The sequence below is a fragment of the Mycteria americana genome, chromosome 1, assembly GCF_035582795.1.
Source record: "Mycteria americana isolate JAX WOST 10 ecotype Jacksonville Zoo and Gardens chromosome 1, USCA_MyAme_1.0, whole genome shotgun sequence".
Taxonomy (NCBI): domain Eukaryota; kingdom Metazoa; phylum Chordata; class Aves; order Ciconiiformes; family Ciconiidae; genus Mycteria; species Mycteria americana.
Window position 1 is genome coordinate 99,335,787 of NC_134365.1, and position 23,705 is coordinate 99,359,491.

Here is a 23,705-nt window from a genome sequence, read left to right on the forward strand (position 1 = left end):
CAGGACAGCAGAGGTGGTGTGTTGCGTGGAGTTACTGGGCACCAAAGCCAGCTCAGGTCGGGTCACGGCTGCACTTGCACTGCTTCTTGTAAGGCTTCTCCTCCATTGGTTCACATAGGTCCTGCTATGGTAATTCCTATAGCACGCAACTCAAATCATGGGTTACAACAACTTAAAGGTATTTCCGCTACAATCTCCATCCCTGGTTCCTTTGGACCAGACCATTGGGTTTAGCATTGCAATGGACTCCTCCCCTTGCCCCTGCTCCGGCTTGGACTTATCCACAGACTGCAGTCCCTCCAGGGCTGTTCATGCTCTGTCCTGGGCTTATCCATGGCCGCACCCTTTGAGGTGCTCCAGCATGACCTCATGCAAAGCCATTGATGCTTCAAGGTGTACCTGCTGCAGCATGGACTTACCCACAGCCACAGATGCTTCGAGGTGTACCTTCTCTAGCGTGGACTTGTCCTTGGGCCACAGTCCCTTCAGAGGTATACCTGCTGCGGCACAGACATAACCACGGCCACAGACGTTTCAAGATGTACCTGCTCTGGCATGGGCTTATCCATGGGCACAGATGCTTTGGGGTGTCCTGCTCCCGTGTGGACTCATCCACAGGTCACAGTCCCTTGGACTTGAGTTCACGCTGGAGTTCCAGCCTGTCCAGTACAGCAGCACAGAAACAGCGATGCCCTGGCCATCTGCCGGCTCAGGCCCATGGCCACTGCTCTTATCAAAATGTTCCCAGGCACAGCAGTCAGATGATCAGCAGCACAGCAGCATGGCAAGCAGCAAAAGCAAAAAAGCAGCCACTAACGAGCACTAGACTCTAATATATAGTAAGGCAAGCAAGCCCCATGGCAAGCACAGAAGCCTGCTGATTAATAGCTAAACAGCTATAACAGCTATAAATTTGATCTAGCACATTCCAGTTAAACCTGTCGTTATCTCGAACCCTTTGAGCCCCACGTTGGGCACCAAAAAGGACTGTTGTGGTTTAGCCCCAGCTGGCAACTAAGCACCACAGAGCCGCTCGCCCACTCCCCCTGGTGGGATGGGGAAGAGAATCGGAAGAGTAAAAGGGAGAAAACTCATGGGTTGAGATAAAGGCAGTTTAATAGGGAAAGCAAAAGCCGCACACGCCGGCAAAGCAAAACAAGGAATTCATTCACTCCTTCCCATGGGCAGGCAGGTGTTCAGCCATCTCCAGGAAAGCAGGGCTCCATCACGCGTAACGGTGACTGGGGAAGACAAATGACATCACTCCAAACATCCCCCCCTTCCTTCTTCCTCCCCGGCTTTATATACTGAGCATGATGTCATATGGTATGGAATAGCCCTTTGGCCAGTTTGGATCAGCTATCCTGGCTGTGTTCTCTCCCAACTTCTTCTGCACCTGGCAGAGCATGGGAAGCTGAAAAGTCCTCAACTAGTGCAAACATTACTTAGCAACAACTAAAACATCTCTGTATTACCAACACTGTTTTCAGCACAAATCCAAAACATAGCCCCATACTAGCTACTGTAGAGAAAATTAACTCTATCCCAGACAAAACCAGCACATGTGGATATTGTCTTGCTCCTGAAACTTTCATCTGTAAGCTATAAGACAACCTTTCGGGAACTGACAGTGTAGTAATGTCTTGAGCAACAAGAAGTGCTTCAATCTTTGTAAACACTTTTGCTGTTTACACCTATGAACACAGAACAAATCAAGACTGAAGACAAGAGTTGGAGGTTGGCGGTGCTCACTTTCCTTTTCCTTCCCCAGCCTGTGGCACTAGCACGTCTCTGCAGAGCTGTGCTTGTGCCCGCACTCACTCCTGGCAAAGGAAGTCTGGCAGAAGTAGGTGAAAACCAGAGCCAGGCACATACAGGCATCAGTGGGATGGACGCCTGTCACTGCAGAGGAACGCTACCTTGGTCTCAGCATTCCAGCATGCTTGTGAGGACAGTGTCACGGAGAGGCACAGAACAATTTTTTCACTTTGTTCTTGGCATGGAGAAATGTAGACTTATTGAATCCACTGTGAAGCCTCAAGCCCTGTCAAAGATCTGCCCATAAAACACAGAAACTCCCCAGCCTGGCATGGAGGATGGGGAGTGGGGTATGTAGTTAAAGACTGCTGGAAGAGGAGGAAGAGCTTGCTTTCCTCCAGTGGTACCAAAGGCAGGAGCTGTGAGGATAGTCTGCTCTCCCAAGCCTGACAGGTGAGGATATTCTCCCTCTACTGTCACCTGGGTGCTAAAAACTCCCTGCCTCTCTCCCCTCTCATTTTAACCCCTGTATAGAGGGGACTTTTGCTCTCCATAGTCAGCCTACTGGGGTGCAGCTGAGCAGTAGGAGCACTGCCCCAGCTGCTTCAAGGCTCTCTCCCAAAGGGCACTGCTCCAGACCACAGTGGGGGGACAGACACAGCTGCCACCCAACTTGCATTAGTGCACAGCGTCTTTTCTAACTTCATCTTTACTATTTTTGGAAGGGTTTAGACCAAAATCACCCAGTTTCAGCAGAATGAGTTCTACAGGTGGAGTGTTTTGGGGCAATACATACCAAGCAGGTATTGTAGGTCCTGTAGGTACTGAACTGAGCAGAGGGCCTGGCTGTGATCTAGATTTCAGTACATTATGAAAAAGTAAGTATCTCTATTCCTTATGATTCCTTGGATGTATCAGTACCATTCCTACTCACTCACCATATCTGTAGTTCCTATTTCTATAATTTTCCTTGTATTCTCTGTTCCATCTTCTGCACTATTCCCCAAGCAGATGGCTTTCAGTCTTTCTACTTTGTGTCTGCCCCTCTTGTCTGGACTAAGGGAAGAGTAAGTTTTGTTACAAAGCAGTGGTTCAAAGTTGTGTTCCCAGAATATCAGCAGAAATAATAAAAGCCACAAAAAAAGAGAGGAAAAGGCCATTTATGCTTACCTATAAATCATGTGTCAATACCTTAGTTATTATGAAACGGGGTTTATTCATATTTTGCTTTATAGTGACTCCTTTCTTTATACTATGCTATAATTTGTTTGGCTACAGTCTAATCAAGTGTGTGTGTGTGCGCGCGTGCGTCTGTGTGTGTGTCTGTGGTTTTTAGGATCTGTGGTTATGCAATCCTTTGGGAAAAGTTAGGATATACAGCCTCTTTGTAATAAACAATCCCACAGCTTAATTTACTCATTCTGTGTTCTTGCTTTAAAGACCTAAACAGAGCCTCACATGCAGTAAACTTCTGTTTCACTCATTGCCTCTTGCAGGAGATGAATGGTGTGTTCAGAGGAGGATTCAGACTTCATTTAGACCCTGCTTCACGGTCAGTGGCTATAATTGTCTGAAAAGGTAGCAGTGGGCATTAACCAGAATCATATTGCTGCGGCAAGTAGCCAAGTATGTTCTTTCTTTGGGTTTGTCACTGTACTCACACACACTGTATAGCAAAAGGATTTGGTTTAACTGTATCTACTTGTAATTACCTTGTTCAAGAAAATGTCTTTTTTCATTTCTTCCATGCAGGGTTTCCTCAGTATTTCAGATCTCATTTCGCCTTTACCACCTAGCAAAAAAAATCTTTCTGAGATAAGCTCTAGTTCAAAGTTTCAGAGATATGTATTTTGTTTGTATGTTTTCTGAAACTTACTCCATTTTGGTTCCAGACATCCAAGACATTTTGATATAACTGTGGAATGGAAAAAACATCTAGACTGGAAAAGCATTGTAGGAGATAATCAAATGCTGGTAAACGTAATAACAGAGCATCTGACACTCATCAAATGTAAATTTAGTAAAGGTAATTAAAAGGAGCACATTAAACTGAAAGAGGAGAGGTGGATCACAGCATAATCCCATGGAATAGGTTTTTTTAAATGGTCTGTTTTCCTCCAGGTTTGAGAAACTGGTATTGTGAAGGTTCATGTCTGTCTTAAATACTCTGCTATAACTTGCACTTCATTGCACACTACATATTCTAATCTGCTCTCAGTCTGCAATATATTTATACATGAGTGCTTCATACAACAGGACTGTAGCCAGATTTTTAACAGTATGTGGCATTTAAAGGTGAATTTATTTGGTTACCTAAAAATGCAGTAAAGTGCTTTGTGAGATTGACCCAGAACACCTCTGCCCATAATTCCCACTGACATAAATTATACCCCTCCAAAATAACATTAAAATAAAATTTAAAAAAAAAAAAAGCAAACCCAGGCTATTCCAAACATCTGTATATGTGCATAAAGATGCACATATTTAATATCTTCAAGCATCTGACCTATTGGTCCTGAAGTATGTAAATACCTGAAGGGAGGGTGCAAAGAGGACAGAGCCTGGCTATTTTTAGCAGTGCCCAGTGACAGGTCAAGAAGCAACGGGCAAAAACTGAAGCACAGGAGGCTCCCTCTGAACATCAGGAAGCACTTTTTTCCTGTGAGGGTGACTGAGCACTGGCACAGGCTGCCCAGAGAAGTTGTGGAGTCCCCTCCTTGGAGATATTCAAAAGCTGTCTGGACATGGTCCTGGGCAACTGGCTGTAGGTGGCCCTGCTTGAGCAGGGCGGGGTTGGACCAGATGACCTCCGGAGGTCCCTTCCAACCTCAACCATTCTCTAATTCTATGAAGTTCAAATTTTAGAAATACATGCTTTTAGTTCTGGTGGTTCCTGTATCAATTTCAAGCCACACTCAAGGTTAGTGAGTGAACCAAAGTGAACGGCTTGGAAGCAAACCTACTGACACTCTTCCAGCCTGCTCTTCCATGGCATCACTGATTCTTGTAAGGTCCAGGACAGGTTAAAAAACTCCCAAACAAGGAATTAATTTTCTGCCTACTTCGTGACATGCCTCACCAAATATTGGCATAAAAACTCTTTTGCAGAGTAACTTTCCAGAATAACTGTATTCTTTTATCCTTCTAATTGCTTGCTTATGTGTGTCAGCACAATATCCCAGAGACAGAATTTTTCACTCCTTCTTATCTTTTCTTCCTCAAAAAGAAAGCTAGACTCTTGATCTCTAGCACAGGTTCTGCAATATCTCCGTTCAGTTCTTTGCCAAAGAATTCCTGTGTGACATAGGTTATGTTGCTTTATTCAGGCAATAATCCACCAAGCTCCCAGTGGTTTCAATGCATCTGAGGAGTTTTAGGCTTTAACATTTGTGTCTCGTTTCCTTATTCGTGAAATATAGCTAGCAATACTTTCCTTTGGCTGCCCTTTATGCAGCTTCTCCATCTAGAAAATAATCTCTTTGTGGTAGACACAGTCTCCTGCTATATGTTTGACGATGTCTACCACAATAGGTCATTCATCTTGGCTGGGAAGCCTCTGAGAGCTATCGCTGTCCAACAGCAGAAGTAGGGAGGAACGCCATTTGCACCTCTGGGTTTTCTTATATGAAAGTTGGAATATTTCACCCAGAAACATAGCAGATCAAAACTCAAATACTATATTTCTTTTGAGGGAAGAAAAATCTGCACATATTTCATCCTGAGGTTTGTGGGTCTGGGCAAGGGGTTACATTTTTGAAAAATAAAAGCTTAGGAAAAAATGGACTGGCCTCAACAAATAACAGTAATACTAGAAAGTGTAATAATTAATGAGACTGACAGATGAAATGGCTCATTCTTTTTTTTTGCAATATAGGCCTGCAATGTTACAAACTATCTCCAAAACCAGATCTTGCACATAACAGTGGAATCTAACACTGCTCCGCAGCAGTTTGTCACAAATTCCAGGAGAAAGCTGTCTGCGTGCGCCCTGATATTTTGCACTGCTTGGTGAAAGCAATTCCCTCGAAGAGCAAAGGAAAAAGAAAATGAGCAGTGGGTCCCACAACTCATCTCAAGTTTCCTTTGGTGACTGTCTTCCATTTCTTTTTCATGAGGTCTTTGACAAGCAGCAGCAGTTATAAGATTTTCATTTCGTGGAACAATTCTTGCCAAGCTAAGAGCTAAGGATTCTTTTTTTTCCTTTTTTTTTTCTTTTTTTTCCTTTTAAGATAGATGTACAGCATGACTGGAGGAGAGATTCATGACCTACTTTTCCCAAACTGAATATTGAGCTTTGTGTACTTTCTGATACTCAGTAGGGAGTTCTTCCCGTTAGAAATCTCCTTGGGCCAGTTTATATTAGCCTTCCCATGGCAGAACAGCAAGGCAAGGTATAACTCAGGTTGAGGAGGAAATCCTATCATCGTCCTTGAGGAGTAAGAGATTGCTGAGTGTCAGTGAACAGGTTTCTGTACCTTCAGTAAATAAATAAAATCCAAATCGAAACAAAGAGACAGTCTCCTTTGTCAGTCATTTGCTGAAGGGAGTCCATGTACATTGCTCAATCAGGGCTAAGAAAACAAGGTTTATGCAGTAGAATGTGTCGAAAATTGGGAGTTGTGGGAAAAGGTCATGTGAATCCACTCCATATTAGAGGCAGTTAGGACAATTAGACACCGAGACTAATCATTTTATGTAACGCTGACTAACCCTCCTTGCCTTCAGTAGCATTTCATCACTTGTGAACCAAGGGGACATCTGACGGAGACCGCAGCATCCCAACAATTTGGCTGTGCTGTTTAAGAACGTCCCCCAAGCAGAGCCGTCCATCAGATCGCTGGGCGGCAGCAGTGACATTTCAGTAGACGTGTTTAATTACGTGGGTGAAGTAGGCCCATCATCAATAGTGCTGACATTTCGAAGAGCTATCACCTCAGGATAAGCCAGCTCTAAAACTAATCTCTTTTCTGTCCTTCTCCATCTGCCCTGACAAATAAAGCCGCATGAGTCAGATTTTTAAACAGAGGTAGTACCTAAAGAGAGGTGCAGGACACAGAGAAGTCCATTTGAGAGCCCATAAGCAGCCGATTCCCACTGCAACTCTTGGTGGCCCGAGCATTTCTTTGAGAGCCTAACTTCAGCTGTGGTTCCCCAAAATACCTTCAGAAATCACAAGGGAGAAAGAGAAAGGATGGTCCCATAGTGCAAAACACTTGAATCTGCTTTAATTAGCTGGCAGACAAAAGTTAACCCAAATAAATACAGTTACATTGGCCAGGAAGAGGTGCAAAAGCAGGCAGGTTTTGGCTCACTAGCCCGTGCATGCCCTGGCTGGTAACACCAGTTGGTGAGCAGCCCCACGCAGCCACCGCTGCAAAGCAGCGAGACTCATGCTCGGGCTTTTCCACTGCTGCGGACTCAAACCAGTGCCGTCAGCCGAAGCGAGAAGTCAAATCTCTAGGCGCTGAAGAATCAACAAATGTGCTGTTAGAAGTAAAAAAACAGGAGGTGTCTTAAGGAAATAATGCAAAAGCAAAAAGAAGGCAAAGCAGCCTGGTAGGGATTTGCAGATGCAGGATGCAGCCGTCTTTGCTTCAAATACACAGCAACTCAGATAGCAATGTTACACAGGATGTAAGTGGGAGTCTGTCACTTCTCACTGGGTAATAGAAAACATTTAGTTGTCTTATTTAACATTTTTACTCTTCTTTACTGTTGTGTTTTCATGGCATACAATATCTCAGCAATATCTCTTTCTTTGTCTCTCCTGCTTGAAAGCAGGAGCCAGAAGGAATTTGGGGGAGTCCATTTATCCACAGGATCTCAGGGCCAGCAGGGCTCTGCTCACGGCTATAAGAGGAGTGGAAAGAGGGGCACAGAAAAGGGAGCACCAAAAAAGTTGTTTCTCAGCCACTGTGCAAACAGGAGCAGGCCAGAGATGCTGCAGCCTGGGCCAGCAGAGCGCATCCCTTCCGTGGGGTCCATAAACAACTGAGGATCTTCAGGCTACAGCAGGACCCTGCCCACTCACTGACATGTCGTCCAGCCTGCTGGCGGGGGGAGACAAGCACTGGGAACTGATGTTGCTTCACTTCACCGTTTTTCTTCTTGCTTGCCTCTTGGTTGCTCTTCTTGGATACCAGTGATGGGCACAAACAGAGTTGCAGACAAAGCTCAAGAGTTAGGCCCAGTTTTGTCCTCCACTGCTGTCTCCACCAGAACTTTTGCTGACTCCTCAATTTTCATTTTGTGCCTTGTAAACCTTCCATTAGATGTTTGAACCAATATTTTGAAAGATGAAAATCATAACATTTCATCTGAGAGATATTGAAATAGAACAGTTCACTGTTTAAAAAAAAAACCAAAACCTCTTACATCATCTTCTGCCAAATGTTGCTCGAGGCAGCAAGTAATTCTTTAACAACTGAAATAATTCCTTAATAATTAAAACAATTTGGCAAAAGCTATGTTTCTGGTTTAAAAAAAAACCCTACATGATATTTATTTTATTCACTGTAGCAGACAGTTCCATTTAAGGGAATTGTTCTTCTCTGTTACAGCTGTTCCCATAGGGTAAATCTTTTCAGGACTACACCCTGAAAGCTGAGGGCATATTTCCTGTTTATGGCCATACAAAACTAAAAAAGGCTCTTCTGTAGTGTTCCCAGGGCAGTTCTCCTGAGCTGAGCCATTGCTAGTATGTCTTCCAAACAATTCAACCACACCAATTTGCTACAACCTAGAAATCGATTTTGTTTTTATTTATTTTGGGGGAGATGAAGAAAGTTATCATGTTTAGCCACCGTACCTGACTCATGCTCACCTAAACAGCTTCTCAGCCCCTGTCCTCTGCCGCTGAGTCAGTGATCCCTGCAGGGGAGGCTGAGACCGCCGCAGCCAGACTGTGTGGAAATGCTTTTGACAACAAATGTGCACTGCAGGCTTACGCAAGCACTCATATATCTACTTAGGTGTAATGAAAATGCACTCAGGATAACTTTCCTACAGCCATTTGTTGTTCTTATGTTGCTCCTGTCCACACTGACTTCGTGCCAAATTCAACCAACAGTTTTCAATCACTTTTAAGTGCTCCTTTTGAATCTAAAAAGTTGGGTGGAAATAGCTACTAATTTTGAGTCTTATAACATCCAGCTCCATGTTATAAGTACATTTCTAAATACTTTTTATATCACCCTTGTGGCCTGTCATCTTTTTTTTTTTTTTTTTCAGAACCACAACTGACTGGCTGAAGTATAAAAATTGCTGAAGGGCATTTTCTATCACACTTTAGGCAGCTGCACACAAAATTGATGGAAAATTAACTTTCCAAGGTGAGCTGAGTTTAATTCCTAATTTGCTGAAAAGGAGGAAATATTTAAGACACTTTGGCCTTGAAGAACTTGGACCTTGTAAGAGGACAAGAAATTTTCTGACAAACGTCATATAACAAACTTTCCTACAGCTTGTTCAGTGCATGAATATTTTTTTTTATCCCCTTTGAAAAGTGAACAGAAATGTTTGAACATCAACACTTTAAAAATTACAAATTAGAAACCAAAATTACGTTGGTGAGGACTTTTTCCACAGGACGATTTTGGTACAGTGTGTTTCAATTAGGTGAGATGTGCCCTGAGGAGCACCATGATTTGTTTAGATGTTGTTGACAGTGAGAAGCTTCACTAGTAAGGAGGGAAGGAAATTTGGGGAATCAAGTCCAAGGGAACAGGAAGAAATACTGGACAGACTGAGTATAGCATAGTTTGGCCATTAGGTCTCTCAAGCTGCTGAGGACACTTCTTCACCTCTCTGCTCTTCCCCTGCTCTCCCAGCTCCTGACGTGATGTCCTACAGAAGAACCTGCTCGTACCTTGTGTGCCGAGTTGGAGACCTAGCTGCTTTGTTTTCTCAGTGTCTCTCCTCTTTAAGCCTCTGGAGAGCACTTCTGAATTTAGATCTGTCTCCAAGGTTCCTGAGATCACAATTTTTCTTTTTAACATTTTTGTTGCCTCATTGTTAATTTCCCTGATCATGCTCAGATCAATTCTCTTGCTCTCTTTCAGCCACCTTGAGTGACATCTCCTACCTTCCCTCACTCTCTTGCATCTCTTCCTACTGAAGCATAAAGCACAGAAGTTTAGGATGGAAGTTTGATTTATTTTTTTCCTCCATCTCCATATCTTGCTTTCTAATTTATCCCAGGCTACATCTAACAGATTGCACAAGAGTTGATCTACATCAAACCTTCATTAAGCAAAATGATGGTCAGAGCAGTTGCTGTCTAGCAAGCATCAAACATCTTGTCTGTACTTTATACTGTTCTACTCTAGCACTTTGTTGATAAATGCAGTGCTGACTTCTTCAGGTATAAAGGTAGGTACTGCATTCACACAGGACATCTGTCTTTATCTCATGAGATATCATGAGCATTTATCTCATGGATATTATGACTTCATCATTAGCTCCTCTCATTCAATCTTTTATTTTGGGTCACGATGGGTTTTGCAAACCCAAACGATTTGCCACTGTCTTTGCCACTGTGTTTTTTATTCCGGCTGACTTATGTTCTCAGCGCATCCCTTAAATTTTAGGGCAACACAGTATTTATCATAGTGACTAAATGATTTAAATCACTGTTGACACTGTCACTTTTACATCATTACAAATACCTTGGCTCCAAAGGATTCAGGCTGTGTGATGAACTCCAATAAATCTCTTCCTTAATATTGTCAGGGCTTGAAATGGAAATGTCTGCAGTAAGGAAAAGACAGAATTGTTAAGGTGCCATACTTATCTCTTTGAAATAAATGGTGAGTTTTTTAATCTTTGCCATCAGGAATGATAAACGTTTCTGCAGTTGCTTATTATAGTGCTGCACTGAAGCCCTCCTGGATTCTCTCTTTGGTTGTGCAGAATTATTAGGGTAGGCCAATGAGGAGTATTTTGTATTTTGATGTACCGAGTTAAAATCCGTGGTAAATAAATCTGTGTTTGCCCTGCCCTCAGTGTCCTGAGCCTCTGCAAGAGTAGTGGAAGGTCCTCATCGAAACCAAGACCACTTCATATTACACTGACAGGGAAAAGTGTTCTTAAAGTAGGATTAAATTATATCTAAACTCCCTTTGAGTGGTGCTTTTTTTTAATACTCTGAAACAGCTTAAGGTGGCCTCAGTGTAACCAAGGATCAGATTCAAAGAAATACAGCATTGATAAAAAGAAATACCGTTTTTCATTTTTGTTGTGAATGTTTGTGTCTTTCCAAGCAGTGTTTTAGTATTTGTGAAGGATTTTTAGTAGAAATCAATGAACATTAGTAACGATAAAGTAATATAAGAAGCTGCATTTCATAGAATTCTTTTTATGGGCAAAATACCCATGTGTTGGCTTACAGGATTCACAGCACAGGGCAGCACTAGGGAGGAAAGGAGCTATAAACCATTCAACCTCACTCATCTCACATAATCTACACAGAAATCTAAACGCAGACCACTGACAGCTTTAAAATGGAGCAAAATACCTTCAGCAGTCTCACAAAACTGAGGGAAATGTCGCATCTAAACCAAAACCATAAAAAAGATGAAATAAAGCACAAAAGAAGCTGGGGATCCGGTGGGTATTTTAATAGCGGGATAGAAAAGATGAGAGCTAGGCAGTATTTTACATCAGCTTAAAGAGGCAGGGACACACGAAATGGCACTGGCCCCCAGCCCCCTGCCATGGGAGGGGGAGCTCCAGGGACCCCCAGCACCACCAGTGCCAGCCCTGTGGGCATCTCCCCTTTGTATGGAGAGGGGTGGCCCCAGCTCCTTCAGCCCCGCAGACAGGCTTCCTCGTGTGTTTCTCATCTTGCCAAAGCTTCCCTCTGTAAGGGAATTTGAGACACAAGGCTCCCCGGGGCAAGCATCAAGTCTGCCATCTGCCTTTTTGTCTAAGACAAGATGTATCAGCCAGTGCTTGCTAAACCACGCGTATAAACACCAGCTAGGACTAAAAGAAAGTATGGGTCTCATAGCTGTTGCATGTTGCGTGGGACTCTAAAATGCTCATTTTCGCTTTCTGGTGTTCATAACCTGAAAGATATTTTGTAGTCAAATATACCACTGTGGCGATCTGATCTGACCTTCTAAAGACCACAAGCCCAAGAGACTAATTAAGACAGATGTTTGAATTACTGTTTCTTGCAGGAGTGTGGTGCAAATCCTATGCCACAGAACCTGAAAATTCATTGTCTAAATGAGTTGAGTCAAAACTATGACTGGAATTTAAACACCTCGTTTTTACCATCTATGTGCCAATGAGCCCAACCCTGAAAGCTGACACAGGCATCGAGCCTTTTGCAAGAAATATCTCTGTATATGAAGCCAGGTAACGGATGAAACAGTGTAAAGTTGTGTTCAAGAATGTAAAATATTCAAGGCTGCACCTGGAAGCCTGTGTTCAGTTTTGGGCCCCTCACTAACAAGAAAGACACTGAGGTGCTGGAGCGTGTCCAGAGAAGGGCACCGAAGCTGGGGAAGGCTCTAGAGCACAAGTCCGATGAGGAGCGGCTGAGGGGACTGGGGTCCTTTAGCCCAGAGGAAAGGAGGCTGAGGGGAGACCTTCTCGCTCTCTCCAGCTACCTGAAAGGAGGCTGTAGCCAGGAGGGGGTCGGTCTCTTCTCCCAGGTAACAGGCGACAGGACGAGAGGAAACGGCCTCCAGTTGCACTGGGGGAGGTTTAGACTGGATATTAGGAAAGGGTTGTCAAGCACTGGAAGAGGCTGCCCAGGGAAGTGGCTGAGTCATCCCTGGAGGTATTTAAAAGACGTGTAGACGTGGCACTTAGGGACATGGTTTGTAGTGGTGGACTTGGCAGTGCTAGGTTAGCGGTTGGACTTGATGATCTTAAAGGTCTTTTCCAACTTAAACTATTCTATGATTCTATTCTATAATCCTAGGGAATTTTGTACCAGCAAAACATGCTACAAAAGCCGCCTTCTGTACAAGTTCACCAAGGCCTTGACACCACAGGCAGCTTCCACATTAACTCCTGCTTCCCTCAGCAGTTCCGAGTTGCAATCTGGAGAAAATTCTGGCTTCCACCGTGGCTCACCCCTTCCTCCAGCGGTATTTCCACAGCAGTTAGTGCAGACAGGTGCCGTGCTCCTTTGCATGAACAAGGTACATTAGTACCTTGCTATACCGTGAGGAAATATTTCATTACAAGCATGTAAAATATTCTGCTAAATTGTTTCATTATGTAAAGTCTTTTAAGAAAAATATCCCAAACCTCAAAACAAGACTTTAAAATAAACATGAAATGTAGCTTAAAAAAGGAAAAAGAGGAGGAGAGGGGAAATTAAATGTTACTGACTTTATTGAATGTCTCTATTCAAATATCTTGCATAAGCAGACATGTCACTTTAATCAGATAAACCCCACCAGGGAAGGTGGTAATTATTTGTATTACTTCTTGACAGCTATAAAAAGCTAAAATGTTACTGTGCAAATTCTGTCTGAACTATTTAAACAATTGAAAAATGTGATTTAACAGCTAAAACAAACTTGATTCAGGCTGATCTCTCATCGACATGTGTGAGATGAACTAAGCTGGCTCTTTGTACAGGGAATAGAAATTAACTGCACAGTGCCCTCACCTAGCATGGTTAAAACCTGGTAACAAATAAACCCCTCAGAAGACCTTGTATTACCACAGTGTAAACAGTAGCTCAGATAGCCATTTCTATCCTGAGGCCTGCTGCCCTAAAACCTCAGTTGCCAGTAGCTAGGGTGGGGTTTTGCCTTGCAAATTCCCCGAGAGCTTCAGCACCACCAGGACCGGTGGATGAGACTGCCTTGCACAGGCAGAGTACGCGAGGAAAGGCAGGAATAAGGTTTTGCAGTATTGTTAGCACTGTCAGGGCTACTCCAAGAAAATGACATGCCAAGGAGCAAGGCTTGAAGGGTGTAAAACTCCACGCCAGGACTGGTGGTGGACGCTGGGCTGGGGGCCTTCAGGAGAGCTGTGGATCTGGCTTGCTGGTGCACCCACCAAGCCAGCATGGGAGAGCTTTGCAAACACAACTCCAGGTTTTCAACCACCAAGTGAGCTTCCAAGGCAGTGGGGTCAGAAGATTTAATCCAGTCCAGCCCTGGGGAAAGCCCAGGAAAAGCCCTATCACTCACAGGAAACCCCTGCATTTTTTCCTTAAGTACTAGCCTGCCTTACGCTTTTGGTACTTGAGTTGAGAATTAGGAGAATGCCAGGAAGCGCAGTGATTTCTGACAACAAAATCCACGTGGCCAGCATGGAAACAACACAGATGCTATTATCAGAAATCTGCTTCTGCTGATGGGTTGCAGTGTTAATAAACTACCATCACATAGATAGTATTAAGGACTTCTTCCCTCTTTCTACATGTTCACAGTCTTTGCTGTACTCTTCCCTGCTTTGTCTTTATAACAATACCATAAAGAGCTGTTTTCCAGTTTTGCTACTCCTAGATACTCCAGACTCACCTCAAAACCTCCAAAAACTAGGGATTGTCTTTAAAAAATCTAAATATCTGAAAAATGAAATTAATCACTCCTCAGGCAGTGTGATTAATAAAGCCTGGCACTCTAACGATTTGTCTTATTTGTCTTTAAGCTCTTTGCTTCCATCAATAATTTGAGTTCCCACATGTCCCTTATGTGATCGCCATGGCACAAGGAAAGCCTGAAAACACTTGCTAGCCGGACAGCCAAGAGTAGGTGCTTTGCTACCTGGACCAGGGACTCCATTTCAATTTCTATGCCAGACAGCCCATGTCTGTTTTCAGCCATTCCTTCATCCTCACCAGGGCTAGAAATGTATCTTTAACAAACATCAGAACTGTGCTTCCTGTACTTCTAATGACTTCCTACTTGCTTTCACCTACTTCTAATGACTACAGTATCAAAAGGGTCAGGAAATAACTGCAAAACTTAGAAATCCTGCATCTGAGCTATCCTTTTTCAAGCAGAAGAAGGGTTACTCAGACCTGACACTCCAAGCATTCGCTCCTTCTTGCTCTCATGTCTTTGCTGTCACATTTTGGAAGTCTGTCTCCACCTGCAAGCAGCTCTGCCACTGCTGAACTGAAGGCCTAAAAGTCAGTTCTTGTAACCTAAACTCAGCAGCACCAAGAGAGAGCAGTCGTGGCAGGCAAGGGTACTGTCCTCCCCACATCCCCATGTTAGGTGAAACATTGAGGTTTATTCACCTTTCTCACTACCTAGTGGTCTGGTGTAATTGGCTGTAATTGCTTAGTCCTGAAAGATGCTCACCAAAGACACAGAAGGAACCATATAGAAGAAAAGAAGACGGTGAGGGCTATTTCAAATTGATGTAACCAGGTAGCTCTCGTAGAGGCTCACAAAGAGAAAAAAGATCTCGGAGTAAGCCTTATGCATCAGGCACTTACCGGAAAAGAGGAAAGCCCACTGAGACACTGAGTTTGCCTGCGACTAGTGGAGGTTTAGTGCTCTCGGAAAACCAGCAGCTTGACTAGGAGGTGCGTCTGCTAGTAAATGCTCTTGCCTGCCTGGAGAAGCCCACAAGTGTCTGGCAGGAGTTGAGGTTAGGACTACTGGAGCTGATTGGCCTGTCTGTAAAAAACTGAAGTGTTGGGGGTTTATTCCTCTCTGCTGGCAAATGTTCTTTTTAAATATCTTCAAATTCCTGCTGACAGTCAGCCTGGTGCAACAGGGACAGATTCTGTGTTAAGTTCCATCAGTGCAGTGCAATGAACCTGGCCTATTTTGGAAGTTTTCTTTTCATCATTTTTTCGTTTTGCAGCCTCCAGCCAGATGCTTGCAATTCTGACATCTTCCTACCAACCCTCCGCCACCTTCATGTGTATTAGATCTGTGCTTTTTGATGTGCCATCTATTTCCTGTAAATGTTCCAGTACGTTTGCTCCTTCTAATGACTTGCTTTTCTCCTTTGAACAACTTCTTCCTCATGTTGATTTCCGGGAGTACTTATCATTTATTGATGGATAGTTAATTATCACCAGGCAATAGATCTTGCTCAACTCCCTGAAAGCAGCAGCTGACATTTCGTGCGCCTCACTACCACTGATCTTTCACAGTCACAGATATTCTTTGTAGCAGATAATACATGAACCTGCATTTAATCACACCAAATGAGTCAAGGATTCTTCCTTGTCTTTGGTTAAATCTCTGCCTATCTGCAAAAAGTCCTGATCAGTTTCCAGGCTTGTCTCTGTTTATCGAGTGATTGATTGCAGGCACCAGCTCTCCCCTACCGACAAAACATTTTACCATACCATCAAATTACTGATCACAGTTTAGTTTTCCTGTGTGGTTACAACTACTCATCAAAATTATCTATTGCCCTTGCCTGGAGGCATAAACATCAAATCCCCTTGTTCTTCTCTAATGATCTCACTTTTAATATATTGCACTTCTCTCTCTTCTTCATGTGGAAATCCATGTCCAGTGTCGACCCCAGTCTCTGCATTCAGCCCAAGCAAAATGTGCTGTAGCAATTGGAGGCTGGGGAGGCAGTGGGCAATCTCAGGGTCTCTTTAAGACCACCAATGCAGCCCTGCAGCTGTGGGGCATTTCTTCTGCCTCTGCTCCCTGCCTGCAAAGCCCAGGCCACCCCTTCCAGGCCTACACAGTGTTTTCCAGGAGATCCGCATTTACCCAGATTTCTTCACTGTGCGGCATCTCCCCAAAGGTCTGGGAGTTGCCTGACCCTCACTGTGGAGCAGAGGCTCTGACACACCAGTAAGAGACAGCTGGCTCTCTTCAGCCTGGCTGTCCCCTGTGCGCAAAAGCACAGATAAATTTGAGCCACCCCCCCACCCCCCCTGGCCAGAGCCATGGTCGGTGAAGCGGAGTTTGCTTCTTAGTTGAGACAGATGCATGCCGACAACCATACAATTTCCCAGCCTAACCCCTCTGCCCATGCTACACAGGCACACACAAATCATATACCATGAAGCTATCTTCGCTGCTGTTAAGACTTATTTGGATCAATTGTCTTTCTTTCCTTTAGCATAGGACCTTGCTCTGCTATCAAAATGCGGGGTAAGATGTCTAAGTGATAGATTCCAAAATGGTAGAAGTTGAGCACCTTCCAAAGCCAGACACAAGCCACTGTCAAAATGTGTTTTACAGTTAAAGATGATTACCATCAATTTATGGATCCTATTGTGAGCATCTGAAACAAGATAGGAATATTGATGCTGATGTCTGCTTTTTTGTAAAGCTCTGTCCAGGTTTGGCTGCCATTCCACAGTCGCTGCATGTGATGGAAGAGCTTATCAAACCAAATCTGAGGTCGGCGGGAGAAATGCCATTGCTCTGATACCAGCTGGGACAGTCACTGTGGTTTTAAAACACAGTGAGAGTTCCCTGAGTGAATCAACTGATAACAGATAGGACATTACTCATAGTTTTCCGCTTGGCAATTGAACTGGTGCTTCATACGCTGTATATTTGATTCACTCCTCTTTGCTGGTGTCCTGACTAAATTCAGACCACAGGACATTTTTTTTAGATAAGAATTTGTCCTATGACTTTGCAGCACTGTTTCCTTCCAATGCAAGATTGATCTTACCAGGGGAAGTATACATATTGCTCCAGATTGATGACCCTAGGCCTATTGCACTGAGAAAGCAGTGGTAGATGTACAAAACTTCCAGCTGTTAATGAACGGGAAAAGCCTGGTTAATCCTAAGAAGGTGTTATTTAAACTTAATGATTTAGATTTTGGTTTTAAACATGTCTCTCCAGTTCTTTCTTTGTTATGGCATTGATATGGCCCAGCTACTTCACTTGGTATTACAGATCTCTCACCCGGACTCTCCATAGCTCAGTGTTTTATGTATGCATTTGTACTTCTGGCAGCTAGGTGTGAAACACTACCATATGAGACTAGCCCTATATTTTGCTGTTACTACAGGTGAATGTGACTATCAAGTCACACATTAAGTTTTTATCCGTCAACAGATGGCCTCAGCCTGCTCCCATTGAACTTGGAGGAAGACTTGCCTTCCGCTGGATCAAAAGGCTTTGCTTAGAATAATAGCACCAGGGCTGGCCTCTAGCTTATGAAAGCTCCATCCAGCTACGGCAATGTACCTCTCCCAGATTTGGGGATGTCCTTCACTTCTTTGTTGCCAGTTCTCCCCTGTCTCACAATTAAAGTGTTCATTATATATTTCACACCTTGGGTTTCATGCACTAGCAGATGTTAAGGAGATTGATTCAAGCTTTTACTCTCTGTTTCATCTTTAACCCAGCTCTCGCCTTTGATCTCTATATCCACACGGAGTCTGGATCTTTCTGGTTCTATCTGTCTTTGTACCTAACCTGTCCCCCTTTCCCACTCTGCCAGTGCTTTTGTCCAGACCTTCACCTTGATTATCAGTCACCTTCTCCTCTGACTTTTACAGCAACAACTCAAACTCCCTGAGGTTCACTTAACACGCTGTTAAGATTGTCCTAGGACTTGCTCCTCTGACAATATTGTCCCGGCTTTGGTTCCCACTCTTCAAACACAGTCATCGAGGTTAGGACCCTTAAAAGGCTGCCCAACGTCATTCTGCCATCTTTGATTGTGCCAGTCCACACCTGCCCTGAGCCACACTGCTCTGCCACCTTCGGTGCCTCCCTCGTCTACGCCCACCATCAGCATCTTCACGTTTTCTCTCTTGCCTCCTCTACTGTTCTCAGTCAGTACGTTGCCACCTCATAAAAACACATGTACTTTAATGGACGGTGAAAAACATTACTTATCTACCAGAAAGGGATCTCAAGCTGTAGACAGAGCCCATTGACCTCCCCTCGCCAGCCAGAGTCGCAGTCTGGGTTCTGCCACAGCCAGTGGGCAGGAAGGGGTGTTGATTTCTTGTTGAAAAAGTCTCTTTTAGGCACCTGTCAGAGAATGTTGGGATTAATTATCCTCCATAGCATTGCCTGTTGATTGTGATGGTTACAACCAGCTTAAGCTAAATACTTAGCTTTTAGAGGTCTGAAACCGCAGCTCATCTTCAACCTACTGCCTTGCTGATGTGCTCTACACACCCATACCATTTTTTAGAAGTCTGAAACCACAGCTCATCTTCAACCTACTGCTTTGCTGATGTTCTCTACACACACATACCATTTTTTAGAAGTCTGAAACTGCAGCTCACCTTCAACCTACTGCCTTGCTGATGTGCTCTACACACCCATGCTGTTTTTTAGAGGCCCTCCCTGGAGTGAGCACCACCACTCACCTTTCTTTTCCTGCCTGCTGGGATCAGGGGTGTCAGCAGGAGGAAAGCTGCAGGCTGCTTCCCTCTGTCTGTATGCCTGTGAACAGGGAGAGAAGTCCTGGACCAGCTCCCGTCTGTGAGCTTGGTGAAAGCAGGACCCTTGGCACCTGGCAATTAGCACTAGACAAACAAGCAGGGTCATTTTACCCTTTGCTCAAAAAAATGTGCCCTAAATCCCACACCAGCGAGGGGAAATTAGCTTCTGCAGGACAGCAGAGAAAACAGTGCTCTCCTTTCCCACATACATGAGGATAACCAGAGAATTAAGGGAAGTGAAGGAGGAACTGTGACTTTCTGATACACAGCTGTTCCTCTGGGTCACTCCGCCTGACCCAGAATAGCTAAATGGAGCAGACTGCACAACGGCAGCGTAACCTACAGGGTACATACATTTGACTCCACATCGCTGCATCTTGTCAATGGTGAATTTAAAGTAAGCGCAATTTACTGGTTTTCCCTTAAGATTGAAAGGTGCTGACCTCATTGGTCAAGGAAGGGAAGCAAAATTAGTTCATGCCATAATTCCAGATGAAGGGATAAAAATAACTCGAGAGGGGCTTTTCATGAATTCCACTACAACATTTTATACACATTATGCTTTCTTTTTTCCCCAAACCAAGGGATAATTCTCTAGTCAGACAAAGAAAACTCTTGCAAAAAAAACAAAAAACATCACTCATGAAAAACAGTTCTGAGGTTTTAGAAGAAAACAACTTCACGCCCTGTCCTTCAATAAGCAATAGGGAGACCACAAAGTTGGTAGAGAGGATTTCTTCTGTAATGCATTCGGTCAGTCAGAGCACATGTAGTATCGCTTGTGATCAAAAGATTTCTGGACAAAACCAAACTCTTGGGTTTGACTGGAATTTTCCATGGACAACAAATAATGGGGTTTTATAGTAAAATAAATATATATATGCAGAGACATATACAAACCAAATCTATAAAAATGTACACACATTTATCTCTGAAATCCAGACTAAATCCCATCTGAAGGTTTGTAGTTTATTTTACAGGGGAAATGAATCACAAAAAGTAAGCTCATGCATAGAATATGATATTTGCAAAGAACACGAAAGCTGCAGTCCTTATCTAGCTAAACAGTTAAAGATGTGTTTAAATGCCACATGGAATGGGGACCTCTGTAAGGATCAGCATAGACATTGACGGTTTTTGCCCACTTTTAAAATTGTAGATAGAGCTTTCTCACAAGAAAATTTTCAAGTTTTAAAAAATGCCTTTTTTGTCATTCAGCACCAGGTGCAGATGAGGCACAGGCTTCCTGCGTAGCCTGTAGGAAGACAGTCTCACTACTACAGTAACCTTTCTGGCAGAACTGGGCACTTGTCCTCCAGGCCATTTGCACCAGTGTGATTTTTTTTTTCTTTTAATCACTGAAATAGAAAAAAACCCCTTTACTTAAAAAAATAAGGTAGTGAAAATTGGAAGTGTTTCACAGTTACTGAGCTAACAATTTCTTCTCTCCACTAAAAGATCACATTTTCTGAGTTTCTTCACCCACTCAGAGTCCTTCCAGCTATTCTGCACCTTTGAACTATCACCTAATGAATAAATAATACATTGTCTTCCTTAAAAGTGGCAAGTGTATATAAACAAAACAACAATGAACGGATGCCTTTAAAATACAGTTCCAATTTTCCATCTACTCTGACATAAAGCATCTGTCAGTCTTAAGCATTTCCTATTTCCATGAATAATTTTAATGTTGAACTCACGACAGTAAAACTCTCAGTGGATATCAGAGAGCCCTGTTCTTATCCTCAGATGTGAAATTGTTTGTAGACTTGTGGGATCCTGTTTCAGCAATTTCAGAACAGTTTGACTTGCCAGGCCCTCCTTGCCCACCTCCACTTTTCTTATTTCTTTCATGGATATCACAGTCACCACTTTTTTCACTGTCCAAAGCACTTGTGTGGGTGCCTCTAGGTACATGGTTCTCTGAGTAATTTTTAAGTTAAATTCAGTTCTCTTGGCTAGACCATACTTTTCAATGGTGTGCGCTGTTCCCAGTAACGCAAAACTGAGGTTTGAGAAGTGGGGAAAAGTTCACTAAGGATATGTCCTTGTTAGGTTTTGAAGTTTGGGGAAAAATGTTTGCTTTTAAGCTGTTCCTCACTTCATGCAATTGTGCCACACCAAGGTGGGCACCATGCGCATTTTCACCTCATAATCACCATCCTGAAGAATTGCCAGCACACTCATTGACAGATGAGAGACATATGTACGATCTATCGAACAAACCATCCATGTGACTGATAAGCTGGTCTTGTCTGCCCATTTTTTTCACTCTGCTTTTATCACACTTTCTGCTACAGGAAAAGAGCTGTTTCAGTAATAAATCAGAACAAACAAAACTCTTCAGCCATGAAAACCAGACTGGACCCTTGTGCTAAAATTTAGTAGGAGTGATTTTGGTATAACAAAATTCAGTCTTGTACTGACGCAGGAGGCATGGATAAGACAATCCAGTATAGATCCCTTCAAACACATCGAGACCAAGATTTATGTGCCAAGTTTTGAGGGCTCCTGTCTTGAGATATTAAAGGATGATCCCCTCCACAGTTTAGAAATTATTTCTTTACATGACAGCAAGAGCTGTCCCTGAAATTTCAATCTTCATTCCAAAAATTGCCCTTTCCAAATGTGTACAGCACACCAGAGAAAGTTATGAATTTATTTGAAATCCAAGTTGCAGATGAAAAAACAAGATCCTGTCTGCTCACAGCTCTTAAAGAGAGCATGATATACTTTTTCAGAGGTAGACAGTTATCCTCGATGTCATGGCTAAATAAGTAATTATATTCTGTCCACCTGGCTTCCCTGTGGGGCTTCGAATTAAAACAATGCTTAATCTCCTCCAAGTTGTGAGGCAGTATGCCTGAGTTCCAGCCAGGAGACTTTACATTTCTGGAGTAGATGAACTAATTACCATTATCCCCAGTGCCTGCATAATCTGAAGTAAAAATATCTCTGCTTCTCCTGTGTCTGCACCTTCTGGGTCCCAGAAGGAACCAAAACTTCTTAACTCGAAAAAAATCTTTCAAGTCCTATTACACTGATATTCTTCTCTTTCACTTTTCCCTCACCCCTAGTTTTCAGGCAGAGCTTTCTAACTATTTTATTATTTATTTGAAGTAGAAAGACCTTTTAAAGGCTTAGCGCTGGCAGAATGGCTTTCTCTATGATCCCTCGATTGCCTCCATCATACAGCAGCTGCGCCGACATGGGCTGCAGCCGCCCTTGTACCTCCCTGGGGCTCTCTGTGAGGAGCAGGGTGTGAGAAGGTACCTGCGGCTGCTGATTTCACAGCGCGCGTCGGACCTTCTCCAGCAACACAAACATGAGGTGAAGGCTGATGTTAGCTCAGTGCGGCTGTGGACCAAATGTTCACGTTTTAAAAGGGCTAATTGCTTACAAAACTCAGGCACGATCTGAAGAAAATGCCTTTGTTTTGTTTCAGGATCACATGGAGAGGGTGAGGAGAATGACTTGGTCATCAGAAGTGTGCCTTCTCCCTTGCAGGAGTTAATGTCCCTCCATCTCACAGCTGTAGGATCAGTTACCCTTTCTCTGGTCTCTGCATGTACACTCTCAGGAATAGCCTTACATTTATGCTATCCATGCCTAATTGCCTAATTGCATAATTCCCCTCCTCTCAAATGAGGATCCAATTACAATTTTCCATGTATGCCAACTGCTCTTACCCCTTGGCAAGTTTGGCAGTTTCCCTTTGAGAATCGGCAACCAGTAGTATACAGTGGCCAGCCAAAAGTATTGAAACAACAGTATTTATTATTCATACAGCAGCAGGAACACAACGCTCAAGAAAAAAATAGTTCAAAGTAGCAGCAGTTTACATGCAAGTCTGACTCAGCCAAAGCCCAGACATCAGTGATGGCAACCGAGAAAGGCCTGTCTTAACCATCTACCCCAGGGTGCTTCTGACTCTGTCTCCGACATTCAGAGGGATTGAAGTGCTCGAGCATCCAAGTAACTCTTGAAAATGGGACTCAGACATATCCGAATCAGCAAGAAATATTCTACCCGACTGCAAGCCAGACTAATGACTTATGCCTTTAACAAAGGCACAGAGTATGTGTACACATACATACCCTTCCTCTACTCGTTCTGCCTGATCAAAGTTAAGAGAAAGTTTAAATAACTTTGTCCTCTTTTAATTACTGATTTCATACACGATTGGGTGGTTCCAGGATGAAGTTTTCTCTTTCAAAACAGGCTAACCTAGATTCTGTCGTCCTTGCTTCTTCCATATTAATGGAAAAGAGATTTTTGTCCCCATAAATAATGCAGTTTTGTCCCAGAAGACACTGCTTTGACACTGTGTTGACAAAAACTTCCCTATGTAGTTTTTGAGACTGTTAGCAACCACTGACTGTGGCACTGCACTGCCAGGAAAAGAGCTGTCTTTCTGTCAGTCATTTTTCTACTATCCTATTGCCTCAGTGTTAGCACAATTTTTTCCCTGCTATTGCAAATTGTTGAACCTTAAAAAAATTAATTGCATATACACTAGTGATCACTTCCATAGATGGGGCCTAAGGCAAAACACACAGATGAAATACTATGCATCTTCTTCTGACATTTTCTGGCGAATGCTATCCATTAAATTACAAAT

The 23,705-nt window shown here is 43.3% G+C and overlaps 1 long non-coding RNA gene across 2 annotated transcripts; it reads right to left on the minus strand.

Annotated features, from left to right (window-relative positions):
- Positions 1-224: 224 nt before the first annotated feature.
- On the minus strand, positions 225-15,289 carry LOC142404813 (uncharacterized). 2 transcript variants are annotated; one of them, XR_012773957.1, is made up of 5 exons: positions 15,179-15,289; positions 10,425-10,506; positions 3,471-3,550; positions 2,697-2,814; positions 225-497 (listed from the first exon to the last, which is right to left on the minus strand). It is a non-coding gene; the product is annotated as an uncharacterized LOC142404813 (long non-coding RNA). The 2 variants fall into 2 exon arrangements; XR_012773958.1 differs by lacking the exons at positions 2,697-2,814; positions 3,471-3,550 and having other exon boundaries at positions 225-500.
- Between the last annotated feature and the right edge of the window lie 8,416 nt (positions 15,290-23,705).